Source organism: Siphateles boraxobius, unplaced genomic scaffold (genome assembly GCF_051911475.1).
Source record: "Siphateles boraxobius isolate OS27281-9 unplaced genomic scaffold, OSU_SipBor_1 25, whole genome shotgun sequence".
Classification (NCBI taxonomy): domain Eukaryota; kingdom Metazoa; phylum Chordata; class Actinopteri; order Cypriniformes; family Leuciscidae; genus Siphateles; species Siphateles boraxobius.
In genome coordinates this window covers 4,516,337-4,536,661 of record NW_027508866.1, presented here as the reverse complement: position 1 = coordinate 4,536,661, position 20,325 = coordinate 4,516,337, and the positions used below count along the sequence as shown (strand labels likewise).

General features: G+C 45.0%; 4 non-coding genes across 4 annotated transcripts; 2 read left to right on the top strand and 2 right to left on the bottom strand.

Annotated features, from left to right (window-relative positions):
• Positions 1–11,108: 11,108 nt before the first annotated feature.
• trnar-ccg (transfer RNA arginine (anticodon CCG)) lies at positions 11,109–11,181 on the top strand. The gene has a single exon. It is a non-coding gene; the product is annotated as a tRNA-Arg (tRNA).
• Positions 11,182–15,054: 3,873 nt separating this feature from the next.
• On the bottom strand, positions 15,055–15,126 carry trnap-cgg (transfer RNA proline (anticodon CGG)). Its single transcript has one exon. It is a non-coding gene; the product is annotated as a tRNA-Pro (tRNA).
• Positions 15,127–15,684: 558 nt separating this feature from the next.
• Positions 15,685–15,756, bottom strand: trnap-ugg (transfer RNA proline (anticodon UGG)). Its single transcript has one exon. It is a non-coding gene; the product is annotated as a tRNA-Pro (tRNA).
• A 159-nt stretch (positions 15,757–15,915) lies between these two features.
• trnar-ccg (transfer RNA arginine (anticodon CCG)) lies at positions 15,916–15,988 on the top strand. Its single transcript has one exon. It is a non-coding gene; the product is annotated as a tRNA-Arg (tRNA).
• Positions 15,989–20,325: the final 4,337 nt, after the last annotated feature.

The window sequence follows — 20,325 nt, the reverse complement described above, 5'->3', positions numbered from 1 at the left end:
ACAGGGAACAGACAGGAACAACGAAGGATACTGGAACGTAGAGGGATCAAACACCGGACATCACAAACAACGATCTGACAATGGAGATGAGAAATGGGTGAGATTAAATAGACCGGGATGATAGACTGCAGCTGGTGATGAGTGATTACTGAATGAGCTCTGATGAGCAGCCACGCCCCTCTAATCAGCACACACACATATGTAACAACAGAAACACGAGACATGAATGAGACATATGATTTACCCACCGTGACAGCATGAGACTATGTTACAGTTACAGATGTAGACTAACATTAGTTAAATAAAAATACGTGTTTGTAATGTTAAGAGAGAAAAACTCAACTGCAAATATAAAATCCAATTACTGTGTGCACCAGTGGAGTTTTGCTGGCATCCAATGGGGAAAATCTGTTACTGCACCCAAACAAAATACTACCACTCATTTTTTGAGATACCAATCTCACATTTGGAACACAACTTATTTAGATTTATGGCTTTGATTTTCTAGCCGTTTTAGGGTTATACTCGTTTCATTAAATATATATTTTATATAAAATAATGTTCATAAACTTAAACCTATATAACTTTTTTTTTTAATTTACTTATAAATTTTTTTTACTTCAGCAATAATCTGCCACGGGTCTTCTTTAAAATGAGACCAAACATAAGTCTGTGCTCCCAAGTAGTTTTTTGACACGGACATTTTTGTCCTCTATATACCCATGTGTAACTTTTTTTTAATTGATACACAAGGGTTAAGTTGTTCAGTTAGAAATGCATTTATCACACGAATGCATTTATCCATTAACGGTACACATAGTTGACTAGCGTTAACTTACTAAACACATTATGAACAATCTTACCTGCAGGTGGGTGTGTCACGTAGTCGTGATCCATCCTTACTGCCTTAGCCACCATGGTGCTATCTTCACCTTCACAGCATAGCTGGACAGACTGACGTTTGAAGGTTCTGTCATATACTGACTCCCTTCTCAAAGGAGCAGTATAATTGTTCCAAGGGAATAGGCTCGGGACAACACCACTCTTCAGGCGACGAACGACGCAGCCACCAACGTAATCATCCGGAGCGAAGTGCCGGCTGCAGACATAGGTGCTACCTCTTTTTATATCGAAACTGTTCCCTTCCTCTCTTCGGATCACCTGTATCAACCCAAATGGGGTTTCAGGTTTGGATCCACGGGAAAAGAATGAAATGAAAGGTAGGGCTGTTTTTGGGTGGAAGACGAACAGCCTGGAACACAACAGAAACTGCGACTCTTCGACTCTGCCATTTTTCGTATCTGCCGCTACGATAACAGGAAGTTCTAATACACTTCATTGACGTAATTCCGGTCAAAAAATGCGGAAGTGCGTAAAAGGTCTATTAAAAAAGTGAATCTTTAATATATTCTAAATTCATTACATAAAAAGTAAAATATTTCAAGCCTTTTATTGTTTTAATCTTGATGATAAGGGCTTACAGCTCATGGAAATCAAAACTCCAGAAGTAGTAATCTCAAAATGTATTAGAATTTTAGAGCAAAGAATTTTTTATACGACCTGACAAGATCTCTAATCAGCTAATCAACTCAAAACGCCTGCAAAGGTTTCCTGAGAATTTAATCTGTCAGTCTTGTTCTGGTGGTGCAGCACACTATTTATAATACATTTTTGAGATGCGCCTGTAACAATGTAATAAACTTATTAGTATTTCTATAATTAATGGAATTGTTATGGTGTAGAAAATAGTCTCTTGCCATGGACGCGTTCAGAGACGGAACGGACTATTTTCTTTAGCGGAAGCAATACAACCGTTTTTAAATCAATAAACTCCTTTTTAAATCAATATTTTGTGTCAAATTATTGATTTATTTGGTAGGTAGGCATGATAGGCGTAATTTGCGGGTGGGACGGGTGGGACATGTCCCCACCACTTTTTGCCAGCTTCGATTGTGTCCCAACCACTTTTGAAACATCTCGCGGCACGGATGTACCAATACGAATAAATAAAACATCTCCAGTGAACTCTAGTAAAACATTAATTTCGTTCGTTTGTTAAATAAGAGGCGATCTGAAATGTGTTGTTTTTGAAATCAAGTGACCAACGTGTTCGTTGCCGCTGCTCTCAGTAGCGCGTATACAGCGTTCTGTTGTGACTCGATCACAGTCTTCACACGGACGCGCGCTTCAATGCATTGCAGAGAGACTCTTTATTCGTTACGGAGAAATCACAAAACATAATGCACAAAAAAAAGTGTCCCTGCTTGATATACAACCAGTAATAAACAATCGATTTTGATGAGAAAAAAAAAAAAAACTATACTACTTAGTGCAGATTAGAACCCAGAACCTCTGACACGTTTGGCAAAAGTTCTGCCACTGGACCATTGAAGTACATGAACAAAACAGTCGGATCTATGTACCTATTCACGTTAAGATACTCGCCACTGACAACATATTAGATCTCATTAAACGACAAATTCACACACACACACACACACACACACACACACACACACACACACACACACACACACACACACACACACACACACACACACACACACACACACACACACACTTGTCCCACCCACACACTTGTCCCACCCACTTTTTAAAACAAAGTTACGCCACTGTTAGGCATGTAATAAGCGGGATAATGTATAGCGAGGCGGTTGTTATAGCAAATATAAACCCTTCAGGCTGCTTCGCATCGGACACATAACCAGCCTGGGTTGTATTTTAGGCATTCTATTATCTCAAACAGCCCGAAAAATAGTGCATTTAGCTGACGTAAATGGGAAAAAAATCTCCCCGGGGGAATATCCCCCTGGACCCCCCTAGATTTGGGCTAAACCCCGAATGTTTACATCGTCTGGCTCCGCCCCTGCCCTGCTGTGAACATGTTTAGCTAAAAAGACTGCCGCTCCAGTTTAGCGTTTATTGTTGTTTCTGCAGTTAAAAAGAAAAAGTTGACAATCCTGGCCATACTTTCGTTATTTTAATAATTTCTTTATTTTTATTTTATTAATTGATCACTCAGGGTGATCTAATTTAACTATCTGTGACTTGTGTTTTGAATATTTGTTCCCCTGCACTTTAGGCATTTTGCACACATTTGTTCTGCTTCTTGTGGCTTGATTCTGACTTATTTCGTTTTGTATTTTTATTTATTATAAATGTATATTGTGTTCTTAATTGTTGATTATTTTTCAGTGCATCGATGTTGCGCTGTAGGCCTACTTAGAGCATGCTCATACAGGCAATTCAGCCGATTTAATTTGCATGTGAAATGCAAATCCTATCTGCAGTGTGGGCTTTCTGCAGTTATTTATGTTATTTCTTAGTTTTATTGATCAAAAATCTTTTTATACATTTTTTTTTTGGTTTTTTTGTTTACAACACCACACACATGATTCGACTATTAGTCGACTATAGGTAGGACTTGACGAATCGGATTCGACTATGAAAATCCTTAGTCGGGGACACCCCTACATATTATACAGTTAAGAAACATCAAATGACCAGTGTCCTGTTCCCTTTCGTCCTGGGAACTCCAACGTGTCGTCGGGGGAGTTCCCTGACGAATTGGGATCACGCTAGGGAGCCAATTGCCTTCGAGAGAATTAAAAACGAGCCAATGGACATTGGCATGCAAGATTTGCATTCCGCAGCCCGTCTACCAGCGCGAGTATAAAAGGCGGAAGTAAATATTGCGCAATGCTTTTTGCTTCGGAGCCATCCAGTGTGTCCCTGTGTGAGCTGCTGTGTTTACTGAAGAGAAATATATTTAACAACAAGTCCTCTTTGGAAGGAGAATATCCTCTGCTGCTGGTGTGACGGCACTTCAAGCGACCATCGCTTCTCGCTGTTGGACGTTTTCCTCTTTAAAAAAAAGAACTGTTTTAACGGCTGGTAATTGGTGAGTGCAGCACACGAGCTTGCAGTTTCCCGTTCTGTCTGCCGCGGTGGTCCCTCTGTGCCTCGGCACGTAAAAGAGTATTTTTTCTTTTTCTAAAAGAGCTTCACGGGCGTTTCGCGTCCTTTTCAGGATGTCGTTTCACCCGTGCGTTTCTGGATGCAGTCGACTTCTCCATCAGGAAGATGGTCATAAACACTTCCCCTCGTGTTTGGGCTTAGGGCACGCTGAGGCAGCGTTTGTGAACGAGTTATGGTCTTATTGCGGGAACATGACTCTGGAGATGCTGCGCTCGAGACTGCGAACCCTGAAACATGGGGGAGTCCCTTCAGAGAATCCCCGATCTAGTTCATCTGCCGGGTTCAGTTCGGCAGGGTTACAGTGCAGAACGCTCCATCTGGTGAAAGATCCTCACGGGCTTCTCACTCCTCTATGTGGCTCGTTGCCATTGGTTGTCCTTGGGCAGCTTCCGGGGCCACCTCGTGCGCTTCCGTTTGTCTCCTTTGGGGCGCCGCCTGAGGATCAGATGTCAATCGCGGAATCGGAGGAAGAGCGGTCCTCTTCTGGTGATGACTCAGTGGGTCTACCCCCTTCGGGGGTGGTGGCTTCTGCTGAGCCGGATCCGGATATGGCCGCTATGCTCAAAAGGGCAGCCGCGAATGTCGGGCTCGTCTGGAACCCTCCACCAGGTCCCGAACCTTCGCGGCTGGATGATTGGTGTCTCGTGCTGTTGCCCCACAGTCTGCTCCTGTACCATTCTTCCCTGAAGTGCATGAGGAGGCTGGCCCCTCTGGCGACCAGGCGTAGGCAACCTCGCTCCTCCTTCCTCACCACTCTTGACGGCGGAGCGGCGCACGGGTACGAGGGAATCCCCCCAAGTGGAGTGGTCGGTTGCGATGCAGTTGTGTCCAAAGACCGCTTCCACTTGGCGGGGTGTCCCTTCAATCCCCTCCCGTGCCTGTAGGTTTTCATCTGGTCTGACCAGGGATGCCTACATGGCGTGTGGAGACGCTGCTTCCGCCCTGTATGCCATGGCGCTGCTGCAGGTCCACTAGGCCAAGGCACTCCATGACATGCAGGGGGGTGGTCTCGAACCAGGATTGCTTCAGGGGCTGCGTGCGGCGACAGACTTTGCCCTCCGGGCGACGAAAGTCACCGCACGTTCCCTGGGTCGGGCTCCCACCTGGGGCTTACCCTTGTGGATATGCGGGAAGCGGAGAAGAACGAACTTCTCAACTTCCCCATACCCCAAGGGGGCCTCTTTGGCGACGTGGCGGAGAGCTTCGCCCAAGAGTTCTCCACCGCCCAAAAGCAGTCGGAGGCGATACGGCATGTCCTGCACAGGAGAAGGACTGCTGCTGGTCCGTCCTCTGTGGCCGTAGAGCCTCCGGCTGCTCGTCGCCGAGGCCGCCCTTCTGCGGCTTCTCCTCCTTCAGGGCAGCAGTCTACCCCTGGGGGACGGAGGTCTGGTCGTAAGAGGGCGGTCAAGCCTGCTCAGACGCCTCCGACCCCTTCCCGCAAGAAGAAGGGCGGAAAGCATCCCTGAGACGGGAGACCTGGAGGAGAACCTGGATGCTGCTCGTCAGGAGGGTGCCATCCCCCGGGGGAGGGCCGGGTGGAAAATCATGTGTTAAGTTTTGTTTCTGTTCCGACAAGTTTTCAATAAAAGAGCAGTTTCTACTTCCTCTTCCAGGTCATTCACGACCGAGACTGGTGGGCACACAGTCTCCCCCGTCCGAGAGGGTCAGAGTGGCAGTACGCGCCGCCTCCGAACGGTGCCACTGCCGCTCCCCTCTCCCCAGATAGCAGTGACGCGGCCTCAGCTGCGTAACTCCTGTCGGCAGCTGGGCCTGTAGGCGCAGAGACCAGCATACCAGGAGTCAGGGCCTCGTTCCTCGTCTCTCCCCCTCCCGTCGCCACTGGGCAGCCCGCAGCAGAATGCCCACGGGCCTTCTCTGCCATCTGCCCACAGGTGGAAGCAGGTTGGTGTCAAGTTCCACGCCCAGACCCCGCTCCCGGTCGCTACAACGCCACCAGAGTCGGGTCCCTGTCTTCCACCTCGCTGCCCCTCCGCGGGTACGCCGGTGGTTTGGGTGGGCTTGTTGGGACGTAACTGCTCTGGAAGCCTGGCTAGCGCTTCCGGGTCCGTCCCAATGGCTCATCCGCACCATGCGGTTCGGCTATGCAATTCAGTTTGCATGCCGGCCTCCCAAATTCAGGTGCGTCCACTTCACCCATGTGCAGTTGGTGGACGCCCCTGTCTTGAGGAAAGAGATCGATGTCCTGCTGGCGAAGGATGCGATCGAGCCAGTCCTTCCTGGTGAGATGAGGTCTGGGTTTTACAGCCCCTACTTCATTGTACCCAAGAAAGGCGGTGGGTTACGGCCAATCCTTGACCTGCGAGTTTTGAATCGGGCCCTGCACAAACTCCCGTTCAAAATGCTCACGCAGAATAGCATTTTCAAATGCATCCATCCCAAGGATTGGTTTGCAGCGATCGACCTGAAGGACGCGTACTTTCATGTCTCGATTCTTCCTTGACACAGACCGTTTCTATGGTTTGCTTTCGAGGGTCGAGCGTATCAGTACAAAGTCCTACCCTTCGGGCTGGCCCTGTCGCCTCGTGTCTTCACGAAAGTCGCGGAGGCGGCCATTGTTCCCATGAGAGAATAGGGCGTTCGCATTCTCAACTATCTCGACGACTGGCTCATTTTAGCTCACTTGCGAGATGTGTTGTGTGATCACAGGGACATGGTGCTTCGGCACCTCAGCCGGTTGGGGCTTCAGGTCAACTGGGACAAGAGCAAACTCTGCCCCGTACAGAGGATCTCTTATCTCGGTATGGAACTGGACTCGGTCGCCCAGACTGCGCGCCTCACGGAGGAACGCGTCCAGTCAGTGCTCACCTGCCTCAGGTCCTTTTGAGGCAGGACAGCGGTTCCACTGAAACAATTTCAGAGGCTCCTGGGGCATATGGCAGCCGCAGCCGCAGTAACGCTGCTCGGCCTGTTACATATGAGACCGCTTCAGCGCTGGCTTCACGATCGAGTCATGAGGTGGGCGTGGCACAGCGGCACGTTCCGTGTCAAAGTGACCCCGCACTGTCGCCAAACCTTCTCCCCGTGGTCAGATGCTGCGTTTCTTCGGGCCGGAGTGCCCTTAGTCCAGGTTTCCAGGTATGCTGTGGTTTTCACGGATGCCTCTGCTATGGGTTGGGGGCCCACGTACAACGGGCATGCAGTCTCGGGTCTGTGGACGGGGCCCCAGCTGCATTGGCACATCAACTGCCTAGAGTTGCAAGCAGTACGCCTAGCCTTGCGTTGCCTCAAGGGGTTTCTCAGACACAAGCACGCACTGGTCCGTACAGTCAGCACTGCGACCGTTGCGTACATCAACCATCAAGGTGGTCTACGCTCCCGTAGTATTCCGCGACTCGCCTCCCACAACCTCCTATGGAGTCAGAAGCATCTGAGGTCGCTTCGTGGCGTTCACGTTCCAGGGGAGCTCAACCGTGTGGCAGACGAGCTCTCACAGCTGCCTCCCCTACCAGGAGAATGGCGACTCCATCCCCAGGCGGTCCAGCTGATTTGGAGTGTCTTCGGAGTCGGGCAGGTAGGAACTGTCTGCCTCTCCAGACACAACCCATTGCCAGTGGTTTTACTCCCTGACTGAGGGGAACCTCGGCACGGACGCCCTGGCTCAAAGCTTGCCCCGGGACCTGCGAAAGTATGCGTTTCCCCCATTGAGCCTTCTTGCACAGACCCTGTGCAAGGTCAGGGAGGACGAGGAGCAGGTCCTTCTAGTGGCGCCGTATTGGCCTACCAGGACTTGGTTCACGGAACTCATGCTCCTTGCGACAGCCCCTCCTTGGCCGATTCCTCTGAGGAAGAACCTCCACAGGCAGTGGTAGATACCATCACTTCCGCTAGAGCCCCCTCTACGAGGCGCCTCTACGCGTTGAAGTGGAACCTGTTCGTCGATTGGTGTTCCTCCCGTCAGGAGGACCCCCGAACTTGCCCGATCAGAGTCGTGCTTTCCTTCCTGCAAGATGGGTTGGAGCGAAGGCTGTCTCCCTCCACCCTCAAAGTGTATGTCGCTGCTATAGTCGCACATCACGATGCAGTAGAAGGTAAGTCCTTGGGGAAGGACGACCTGGTCATCAGACTCCTTAAGGGTGCCAGGAGGTTAAATCCACCTCATGTTTTGCACTCTGTACCCTCTTGGGACCTAGCTCTGTTACTTAGAGCTCTTCAAAGTCCTCCCTTTGAGCCTTTGCTGACAGTAGAGCTTAATATCCTGTCCATTAAGACAGCGCTCCTGTTAGCATTCGCCTCTTTCAAGTGGGTCGGGGATCTGCAGGCTTTTTCGGTCAACGAATCGTGCCTAGAGTTCGGGCCGGGCCTTTCTCACGTTGTATTGAGACCCCGGCTTGGATATGTGCCCAAAGTTCCTACCACTCCCTTCATGGACCAGGTAGTGAACCTGCAAGCGCTGCCCCAGGAGGAGGCAGACCCAGCCCTAGCTTTTCTCTGTCTTGTCCGCGCTCTGCGGGTTTATATTGACAGAACGCAAAGCTTCAGAACCTCAGATCAGCTCTTTGTCTGTTACGGAGGCCAGTAGAAGGGGAAGGCTGTCTCCAAGCAGAGGTTAGCCCACTAGTTAGTGGATGCTATCACCCGAGCGCGTATGAGTCTCTGGGTGAGCCTTGTCCTCCCAGGTTGCGCGCTCCATCACCATGGCGTTTTATTAGGGGATCCCAATTCGTCAGGGAACTCCGGACGACACGTCGGAGTTTCCAGGACGAAAGGGAACGTCTCGGTTACGTATGTAACCCTCGTTCCCTGAGTACAGGGAACGGAGACGTGTCATCCCTTCGCCATGTTGCTGTACCTTCGCGAAGGACTGGACACTGTTCGGCTCCTCAGCGAAAAGCATTGCGCAATGTTTACTTCAGCCTTTTATACCCGCGCTGGTAGGTGGGCTGCGAAATGCAAATCTTGCATGCCAATGTCCATTGGCTCGTTTTTAATTCTCTCGAAGGCAATTGGCTCCCTAGCGTGATCCCAATTCGTCAGGGAACGAGGGTTACATATGTAACTGAGACGTTTTCCTGAATAGCTACCATTACGATTAAAACCGAGACACTGATTTCATAACAGTCCAATCAACAAATAGTTAAAATCAAGTCACTTCCATTTTAGACGCAATGACTGTTTTTGTTCTGTTTCAGCAGCAAACAGTTCCACAACACAACTCACAGGAACACTCAGCCATGTTTTATTACTGAATGATTCGCGTTTTGAACGAATTTGTTGAGTCAAAGATTCAATTACCCATTCATAAATTGCCTCATTCTGAATCGTTTGAATGAATGACTCAATGACTCGCTCATTAACCCTTCGGAGTCTTGGGCTATTTTGGCCGTTTTTGAGTGCTTTTATTTTTTTTAAATTTTGCCACATAAACCAATGTTTGGTATTATTTTTTTCAGCACAACATCACCTATATGACCAGACAATTAGTTTTTCACTTTGATGTACTGTATCAACATACTGGACCCAAAATCACATAAAAAACACAAAATCCGAATAGAAAAATGATAGCTTTTCTAATACAAAAAACACAAGCATGCTCAATGAAGCATTTTAAAAGGTTTGAAATGTAAACACAAGTTGTAAATGTCAAACATATACAGGCACAATTCAGATATAATCAAGCTATATACAAAAAAAATATGATTTACAAAAAAAAAGCGGGTGTAGCCATAGGCTTTTTTTCTTTCTTTTTAGCTCAGCCACTTTTTAAAAAATGTTGTGCACACAATTATTCAGAGAGCTATATTTAAGGCCTTGCATTACAAGAGTATGAGGGTTACCAAATAGTGCAAATACAAAATAAAAAATGTAAAATTGAGATAAAATGAAACTATATATCACAAAAAGGAGGTGTGGCAATAGGCGTTTTTACTTTACTTTTTTGCTTAGAAACTCTACAAAACACTTCATGTACAATTACACAGATAGCTACATTACAGGGCTTTCATTCCTTGAGTAAGAGGGGTTCCTCAATAGTGCAAATATACCATACAAAAGGTAAAATTAACACAAAATCAAACTATACATACAAGTATTTATAACAAATATCAGGTGTTTTTTATTTAATTTTAGTTTTTATCTGTGCCACTCCTCAAAACAGTTTATCTAAATCTACTCCTAAACTACCTAAACTACTCCTAAACTACCTAAACGATCTACACTACTCCTAAACTACTCTCAAAATCTACTCAAACTCTTTCAAAAACTAGCAATAATATCTCTCTATACATGATATATATAACCGTATATATGTCTCTCTTTGTCAACTCTGTAAATCCTGTGCCTTTCAATTTCGCTTCTTTGCTCAGTTGGCTCCTCCTCCATTCCCTAAAACGTGCAGCCTGAAGAGCAGAGTCAGCAGATTCACACATTTTTCTCCGTTTTGTTTTATGACAAAAATCGACAAAGTTATTAGAATAAATTCAACGCCTGTCGCATCACATCTGCCGTTCTTTTACGAACGCGTCAATATTTGTTTACATAAAGTTTAAATGATCATATCTCCGTTTTTACTTGGTCTATCAACACAAAACGAAAAGTAACATAGAATTTCAAGCCAGCACTTTCGACAGAAGTGGACGGCAGCGCTCAACGTGACTTTGTGTTTATGCTTCAACGTCTTAAACTGGTCATGTAACTTGATCACGGCGGCGTTATCGGCGACCCCATAGAGTTAATAGAAAGCGTTTGTCGTTAGGGAGCCAAACTCCCTGGCAGGCAGCGATTCTGAGTACGTTCTGTGAAAGGAAATAAGCGCTTGTCATCTGGCTGAATCTTGGCTATGTTGTAGTACAGATGAACACAAGCAGTAATAAGGGTTTCAAAAACACGACAGTTTTGAGTTTGGCTCAGTGCTGCAAAGGGAAGGATCCAAGCTTGTTGCTCTCACTGCTTGTTGCTCTCACTGCTCGAACCCAGGACCTCTCGAACCCAAAGCGAGAATCATACCCCTAGACCAACAAGCCTCCTCTACATTAAGTCTTTTGAGAGGGCGACACAAATTCAGCCCATCTCAAAGACGGAACACGACCTGGCGTCGAGATACGAAAGTGTAGTTGTTTGAGCGTTAGAAACCCCTTGAAGGCACACAAGAAGGCCCAGTGGCCTAATGGATAAGGCATCAGCCTCCGGAGCTGGAGATTGTGGGTTCAAGTCCCACCTGGGTCGTCTTTAATGGGCTATGTTTAAGTTGGATGTTCGACAAATTCAAGGATGGTTTGTTCAAAGCAATGATGACTGCAAGATCTGAGTTAGCATAGAACGGACAAACTTCGGATAGCTGTGGTGGGGTTTTGTGTGCGTCAGACTGTCAGTGAATCATTCTTGCCTGCCCGTGCATGTGCCCTTTCAGGTTGAAATTACACAAAGCACTGTGCACAAGAGGCCCAGTGGCCTAAGGGGAAAAGGCCACTTCTTGCTTTTGCACTGGACCTACGACGAAGGCTTGGCGTACGAAAGCAGAGAGGCAGACTACACACAAAACAGGTGGGAAAGAGTCATGAACTATAAATTAATCTATTCATCGAAAAACATCATTGATACGTTTGGTTTGTCCATATAACCAAAATGGCTGTGTAATTGGAGAAAAACACATGGAACAGAAATGGCGGGCTCTAAATGTAAACAGCCGCATATAGGCTATGCTGTAGGCTTGACTTTGAACTAAAAGACATCAGCCTCCCACCTAGGGAGGCTGTTACTAGGGCGTGCTTGTTGCGCTTGCTCTAAGCCGATGCTGCAAAAAGTCAATGAAAAGTTGTTCAAAGAAACTCCACAGAACAACAAGTATACCTGTGCTTAGCGTTTCTGCAAAAGAGCCACGGTAATTCAGTTAAGAGCGATTTAAAATGCTTTGAATCCCACTACAGCATCTACAGACCTGCGAAAAAAGTTAAATTTTGCCAAAGCATCAGCCTCTGATGCTGCAGAACGTGACGTCAAGTACTATGTGGGTTGTATTAAATGGCCAGACTATGAAGTGGTTGATAAAGAAAAGTAAATGGCCAGACTATGAAGTGGTTGAAAACATAATGCTTGGGCAGGGGCTGAGAGGTGGGGAGGACAACATGACTAACTCCTCCAAAATCAGATTGCCCTTCGGGTGATTTTTGGGCAACTCACTGAGTCTCTGCTCCAGAGAGAACTTCAGCAAGTCTCGCTTCTGACGGAACTCATTCAAGCGGGCTTGAGCTTCTGAATGAGCTTTCTTCTCCGTCAGAATGAGCTTTTTTCTCCGTCAACTTCTAAGGGAAAGCAATGCCTTTCATACACCAAGAAGAGCACAATTTGTTTTATCACCCATCTTAAAAAAAGAAGAAAAAAATGAAGAAGATTTCCTGTGGTATCACATGCAATTGCATAAAAAAAAGTAAATGGCCAGACTATGAAGTGGTTGAAAACATGATGCTTTGGCAGGGGCTGAGAGGTGGGGAGGACAACATGACTAACTCCTCCATAATCAGATTGCCCTTCGGGTGATTTTTGGGCAACTCACTGAGTCTCTGCTCCAGAGAGAACTTCAGCAAGTCTCGCTTCTGATTGGAGTCAAGGAAAAATCAAAGGAAAAGCATGCCAGACAAGGCCAAGTGGCCTAATGGATAAGGCATCAGCCTCCGGAGCTGGAGATTGTGGCTTCAAGTCCCACCTGGGTCATCTTCAATGGGCTATGTTTAAGTTGGATGTTCCACAAATTCAAGGATGTTTTGTTCAAAGCAATAATGACTACAAGATCTGAGTTAGCATAGAACGGACAAACTTCGGATAGCTGTGGTGGTGGGTTTTTGTGTGCATCAGACTGTCAGTGAATCATTCTTGCCTGCCCGTGCATGTGCCCTTTCAGGCTGAAATTACACAAAGCACAGTGCGCAAGAGTCCCAGTGGCCTAAGGGGAAAAAGCCACTTCTTGCTTTTGCACTGGACCTACGACGAAGGCTTTGCATACGAAAGCAGAGAGGCAGACTACACACAAAACAGGTGGGAAAGAGTCATGAACTATAAATGAATCTAGTCATCGAAAAACATCATTGATACGTTTGTTTTGTCCATACAACCAAAATGGCTGTGTAATTGGAGAAAAACACATGGAACAGAAATGGCGGGCTCTAAATGTAAACAGCCGCATATAGGCTATGCCGTAGGCTTGACTTTGAACTAAAAGGCATCAGCCTCCCACCTAGGGAGGCTGTTACTAGGGCGTGCTTGTTGCGCTAGCTCTAAGCCGATGCTGCAAAAAGTAAATGAAAAGTTGTTCAAAGAAACTCCACAGAACAACAAGTATACCTGTGCTTAGCGTTTCTGCAAAAGAGCCACGGGTAATTCAGTTAAGAGCGATTTAAAATGCTTTGAATCCCACTACGGCCTCTACAGACCTGCGAAAAAAGTTCAATTTTGCCAAAGTATCAGCCTCTGATGCTGCAGAACGTGACGTCAAGTACTATATGGGTTGCAGTAAATGGCCGGACTATGAAGTGGTTGATAAAGAAAAGTAAATGGCCAGACTATGAAGTGGTTGAAAACATGATGCTTTGGCAGGGGCTGAGAGGTGGGGAGGACAACATGACTAACTCCTCCATAATCAGATTGCCCTTCGGGTGATTTTTGGGCAACTCACTGAGTCTCTGCTCCAGAGAGAACTTCAGCAAGTCTCGCTTCTGATTGGAGTCAAGGAAAAATCAAAGGAAAAGCATGCCAGACAAGGCCAAGTGGCCTAATGGATAAGGCATCAGCCTCCGGAGCTGGAGATTGTGGCTTCAAGTCCCACCTGGGTCATCTTCAATGGGCTATGTTTAAGTTGGATGTTCCACAAATTCAAGGATGGTTTGTTCAAAGCAATAATGACTACAAGATCTGAGTTAGCATAGAACGGACAAACTTCGGATAGCTGTGGTGGTGGGTTTTTGTGTGCATCAGACTGTCAGTGAATCATTCTTGCCTGCCCGTGCATGTGCCCTTTCAGGCTGAAATTACACAAAGCACAGTGCGCAAGAGTCCCAGTGGCCTAAGGGGAAAAAGCCACTTCTTGCTTTTGCACTGGACCTACGACGAAGGCTTTGCATACGAAAGCAGAGAGGCAGACTACACACAAAACAGGTGGGAAAGAGTCATGAACTATAAACGAATCTAGTCATCGAAAAACATCATTGATACGTTTGTTTTGTCCATACAACCAAAATGGCTGTGTAATTGGAGAAAAACACATGGAACAGAAATGGCGGGCTCTAAATGTAAACAGCCGCATATAGGCTATGCCGTAGGCTTGACTTTGAACTAAAAGGCATCAGCCTCCCACCTAGGGAGGCTGTTACTAGGGCGTGCTTGTTGCGCAAGCTCTAAGCCGATGCTGCAAAAAGTAAATGAAAAGTTGTTCAAAGAAACTCCACAGAACAACAAGTATACCTGTGCTTAGCGTTTCTGCAAAAGAGCCACGGGTAATTCAGTTAAGAGCGATTTAAAATGCTTTGAATCCCACTACGGCCTCTACAGACCTGCGAAAAAAGTTCAATTTTGCCAAAGTATCAGCCTCTGATGCTGCAGAACGTGACGTCAAGTACTATATGGGTTGCAGTAAATGGCCGGACTATGAAGTGGTTGATAAAGAAAAGTAAATGGCCGGACTATGAAGTGGTTGATAAAGAAAAGTAAATGGCCAGACTATGAAGTGGTTGAAAATATGATGCTTGGGCAGGGGCTGAGAGGTGGGGAGGACAACATGACTAACTCCTCCAAAATCAGATTGCCCTTCGGGTGATTTTTGGGCAACTCACTGAGTCTCTGCTCCAGAGAGAACTTCAGCAAGTCTCGCTTCTGACTGGACTCATTCAAGCGGGCTTGAGCTTCTGAAAGAGCTTTCTTCTCCGTCAGAATGAGCTTTCTTCTCTGTCAACTTCTAAGGGAAAACAATGCCTTTCATACACCAAGAAGAGCACAATTTGTTTTATCACCCAGCTTAAAAAAAGAAAAAAAATTAAGAAGATTTCCTGTGGTATCACACGCAACTGCATATAGAGTCAGAGAACCCTTGAAGTCATACTAAAGGTGAGAGGGCTCATCCGGGATTTGAACCCTGGACCTCTCGCACCCGATGCGAGAATCATACCCCTAGACCAACGAGCCTGCCTGACGCTGGATGGGGCTACTTGCGTACACTTTTACAGTCACCGAACACTGGCCTCAAACAGAATGAGCAGACACTAGTTTTAATAAGAGCATTTGTCCTTAGGGAGCTGCACTCTCTGGCAGGCAGCGATTCAGAGTACATTCTGTGCAGGAAATAAACGCTTGTCATCAGACTGGCTGCTTGTTCTGAACCCGGGACCTCTCACACCCAAAGCGAGAATCATACCCCTAGACCAACGAGCCTGACCTAAAAAAACAGATTCGGCTACTTGCGTACAGTTGTAGAGTCACTGAATGCTGGCCTCTTACAGAATGGGAAGGCACTAGTTTTAATAGAAAGCGTTTTTCGTTAGGGAGCCACACTCCCTGGCAGGCAGCGATTCTGAGTACGTTCTGTGCAAGGAAATAAGCGCTTGTCATCTGGCTGAATCTTGGCTATGTTGTAGTACAGATGAACACAAGCAGTAATAAGGGTTTCAAAAACATGACAGTTTTGAGTTTGGCTCAGTGCTGCAAAAGGAAGGATCCAACCTTGCTGCTTGTTCTGAAATCCCCGGGCTCGTCCGGGATTTGAACCCGGGACCTCTCGCACCCAAAGCGAGAATCATACCCCTAGACCAACGAGCCTCTTCTACATTAAATCTTTCGGGAGGGCGCCAAAAATTCAGTGAAGCCCATCTCAAAGACGGACCACGACCTGGCGTCGAGATACGAAAGTGTAGTTGTTCGAGCGTTAGAAACCCCTTGAAGGCATATTACTGATCAAAGGAAAAGCATGCCAGACAAGGCCCAGTGGCCTAATGGATAAGGCATCAGCCTCCGGAGCTGGAGATTGTGGCTTCAAGTCCCACCTGGGTCATCTTCAATGGGCTATGTTTAAGTTGGATGTTCCACAAATTCAAGGATGGTTTGTTCAAAGCAATAATGACCACAAGATCTGAGTTAGCATAGAATGGACAAACTTTGGATAGCTGTGGTGGTGGGTTTTTGTGTGCATCAGACTGTCAGTGAATCATTCTTGCCTGCCCGTGCATGTGCCCTTTCAGGCTGGAATTACACCAAGCACTGTGCGCAAGAGGCCCAGTGGCCTAAGGGGAAAAAGCCTATTCTTGCTTTTGCACTGGACCTACGACGAAGGCTTTGCATACGAAAGCGGAGAGGCAGACTACACACAAAACAGGTGGGAAAGAGTCATGAACTATAAATGAATCTAGTCATCGAAAAACATCACTGATACGTTTGTTTTGTCCATACAACCAAAATGGCTGTGTAATTGGAGAAAAACACATGGAACAGAAATGGCGGGCTCTAAATGTAAACAGCCGCATATAGGCTATGCCGTAGGCTTGACTTTGAACTAAAAGGCTTCAGCCTCCCACCTAGGGAGGCTGTTACTAGGGCGTGCTTGTTGCGCTAGCTCAAAGCCGATGCTGAAAAAAGTCAATGAAAAGTTGTTCAAAGAAACTCCACAGAACAACAAGTATACCTGTGCTTAGCGTTTCTGCAAAAGAGCCACGGGTAATTCAGTTAAGAGCGATTTAAAATGCTTTGAATCCCACTACAGCATCTACAGACCTGCGAAAAAAGTTCAATTTTGCCAAAGCATCAGCCTCTGATGCTGCAGAACGTGACGTCAAGTACTATGTGGGTTGCAGTAAATGGCCGGACTATGAAGTGCTTGATAAAGAAAAGTAAATGGCCAGACTATGAAGTGGTTGAAAACATGAGGCTTGGGCAGGGGCTGAGAGGTGGGGAGGAGAACATGACTAACTCCTCCAAAATCAGATTGCCCTTCGGGTGATTTTTGGGCAACTCACTGAGTCTCAGCTCCAGAGAGAACTTCAGCAAGTCTCGCTTCTGACTGGACTCATTCAAGCGGGCTTGAGCTTCTGAAAGAGCTTTCTTCTCCGTCAGAATGAGCTTTCTTCTCCGTCAACTTCTAAGGGAAAACAATGCCTTTCATACACCAGGAAGAGCCCAATTTGTTTTATCACCCAGCTAAAAAAAAGAATAAAAAAATGAAGAAGATTTCCTGTGGTATCACATGCAATTGCATAAAGAAAAGTAAATGGCCAGACTATGAAGTGGTTGAAAACATGATGCTTTGGCAGGGGCTAAGAGGTGGGAAGGACAACATGATTAACTCCTCCATAATCAGATTGCCCTTCGGGTGATTTTTGGGCAACTCACTGAGTCTCTGCTCCAGAGAGAACTTCAGCAAGTCTCGCTTCTGACTGGACTCATTCAAGCGGGCTTGAGCTTCTGAAAGAGCTTTCTTCTCCGTCAGAATGAGCTTTCTTCTCCGTCAACTTCTAAGGGAAAACAATGCCTTTCATACACCAAGAAGAGCACAATTTGTTTTATCACCCAGCTTAAAAAAATAAAAAAAAAATAAAGAAGATTTCCTGTGGTATCACATGCAATTGCATACAGAGTCAGAGAACCCTTGAACTCATACTAAAGGTGAGAGGGCTCGCCCGGGATTTGAACCCAGAACCTCTCGCATCCGAAGCGAGAATCATACCCCTATACCAACGAGCCTGCCTGACGCTGCATGGGGCTACTTGCGTACCGTTGTTCAGTCACCGGACCCTGGCCTCAAACAGAATGAGCAGACACTAGTTTTAATAAGAGCGTTTGTCCTTAGGGAGCTGCACTCTCTGGCAGGCAGCGATTCAGAGTATGTTCTGTGCAGGAAATAAACGCTTGTCATCTGACTGGCTGCTTGTTCTGAAACTGCTGGGCTCATCCAGGATTTGAACCCGAACCTCTCGCACCCAAAGTGAGAATCATACCCCTAAACCAACGAGCCTGACTGACAACAGATTTGGCTACTTGCGTACACTTGTAGAGTCACTGAATGCTGGCCTCTTACAGAATGGGAAGGCACTAGTTTTAAGACGGTCGCCTGCCGCCACCTACTGGTGGTTTAGTTTCAAAGAATCATTCTTTTCAACATTCCTTATTAATTTCATTTTTGACATGACAGAATTGTATTTTTTGGGTGAACTATCCATTGAAATTTTATTTAATGTTTTACTTAATGTTACACCGTTGCCCAAGAAAATGAGATTTTCTAACGAAATGTTATATGTTAATTAATTGATAAATTATTGATATTATATTTTCACTGATATTTTACTAATAAAGTTATACAAATCATTCCACTGAATTGACATGGTAATTGTTGCTACAATCAAGCTCTTGTGGTACCCCCATTCTTTTCAATGTTTTTATGCTTTCAGCTTTTTGGACATGCGCATCATAATAAATAGGCCTGTTTTACAAAACTTCACGAATTTTCCCATAAATGTGTCATATATCACTAAAAAGGGGAGAATCTCAGTTTTAATGTGGTATATGACACATATGCAGGATAATTATGGATCAAATGTGTTGCAGTTAAAAAAAAAGATTTTTATAAATTGGAATTTCTCAAAAACATGATTTTCTGAGCCTGAAATTCAGCAAATCTTTGACATAGCCTTACTCAATCAATATTAAAGATATCAAGATTATATTTTCACATATTATATTTTTAATGTTCTTGACATTATGTAGGATGATTTTATGTAGAAAACAGTGAATCACAAAAAAATGACTTTAACTGGGTTTTCACGGGCAGGGTCACAAATATCCAGTCTATACCGCATTACACATTGAATTCGGAAAGTTCTTTGTATTATTCTGGCACCTTCTGCAACAGCTTGCTCTAGTAAAAATGCTTATAAAAGCTGTGATCCAATCCTGTTTACATGAAATAAGCTGCTCCCAAGCGGGTTTGAGCTTACAGACAACTCAGCATCAGCAACTCCGGGATGAGCGGGACAACTCCAATGTATTTGCTGCTGATATTCAGTGAACCAGTTCAACTAAACTAAGCAAAAATGACCAGACAAATGTCACATTTGTGTTTCATATTTTGTTTTTATTGCTGAAAAGGGTTGACGTTTATTCTCCTTTGTTCTATTCTTCCATGGTCCAGAATGGCACAGCTGAAAGGTTTGTTTGAGCTACACCCTCTACTGTTCAGGCATGAATCTGCATTTAATGCAGACTGAGGCTTATGAAAGGGCCTTTGCATTTAGAACAAACAAGCCCAGGTGATAAAACTAATACAAAAGTAATGTAACTCATATATTCCCTTAGTCTTGGTTGGACTTTTATGTTACTTCCTGTCATGTGTGCCCCGTTGTAGTCCTTTGTAGTTTGTCTCTGTTGATTCGTCTCCCCAGGTGTGTCTTGTTAATTTGTTATCTTATTATGCTTGTTTGTCCCTGTGTATATATAGCCCTTCTCTTGTGCTTTGTTAGTCAATGTTTGGTGTTCCTCATGTGTATGTTCTCTATGCTCTTTGTGTTTCCTGGTTGTTGTTATGTTTGCATTTTTGTTAAACTCTTGTTAAACCCAATTATAGTAACAATTAAGTATACAATATTGTAATGCATAGTACTGTAATGCATTACTGGCTTGTGGACATACTGTACAACTGCAGCAATTATGTCTGTGATTGTTATGTTGTTTTTGTTTTGTTCTGGTTTTTTGTTGTTGTTGTTTTTGTATTTTTAGGCATGTATTAAAACTTGAAAAAAAACTCTTCATACAGAGAGATTAAGCAGTGCATTAAGTTGCATATTAACTGTGCGAAAAGCTTAAAAATAATACTTAAAATAATACTTAAATAATACTTAAAAATAATTACTTCTAGAAAAGCATGTACATTGTAATAAATAAATAAAAATAAGAAAAAAATCTGTAAAACAAAGAAAAGAAATGTAAAAAGTAATTACTCAAGTCAGTAAATGTAAATAAGATCATTAATGTTTAACAGAGAGTCCAGTGGTTAAATTGAATGCAGCTCAAAACAAACAATTTTCTATTGATTCTGTCTGTTCGCTTTGATAGGACTCATTTACCAGAAATCAAGAAATATCCAGGAAAAGCCTGAATGCCAGTAGGTTTTTGATTTGTTTCTACCCATAAAAGGATAACACATTAAAATACACTAGATGTTATGTTTTTAAAAAGTTAATGTTATTTGATGGCTCAAAATAAATATTTCTAGTTTTATTGCAAAACTTTGCTAGTATGAAAAATGAAATGCTCTCTAATACAAGTAATTTAATATTATAGAGGTCCACAATTTAACTGCAGCATTGTCTCTTGTGTATAAAGTGGATGTGTTTGAATGTTGTC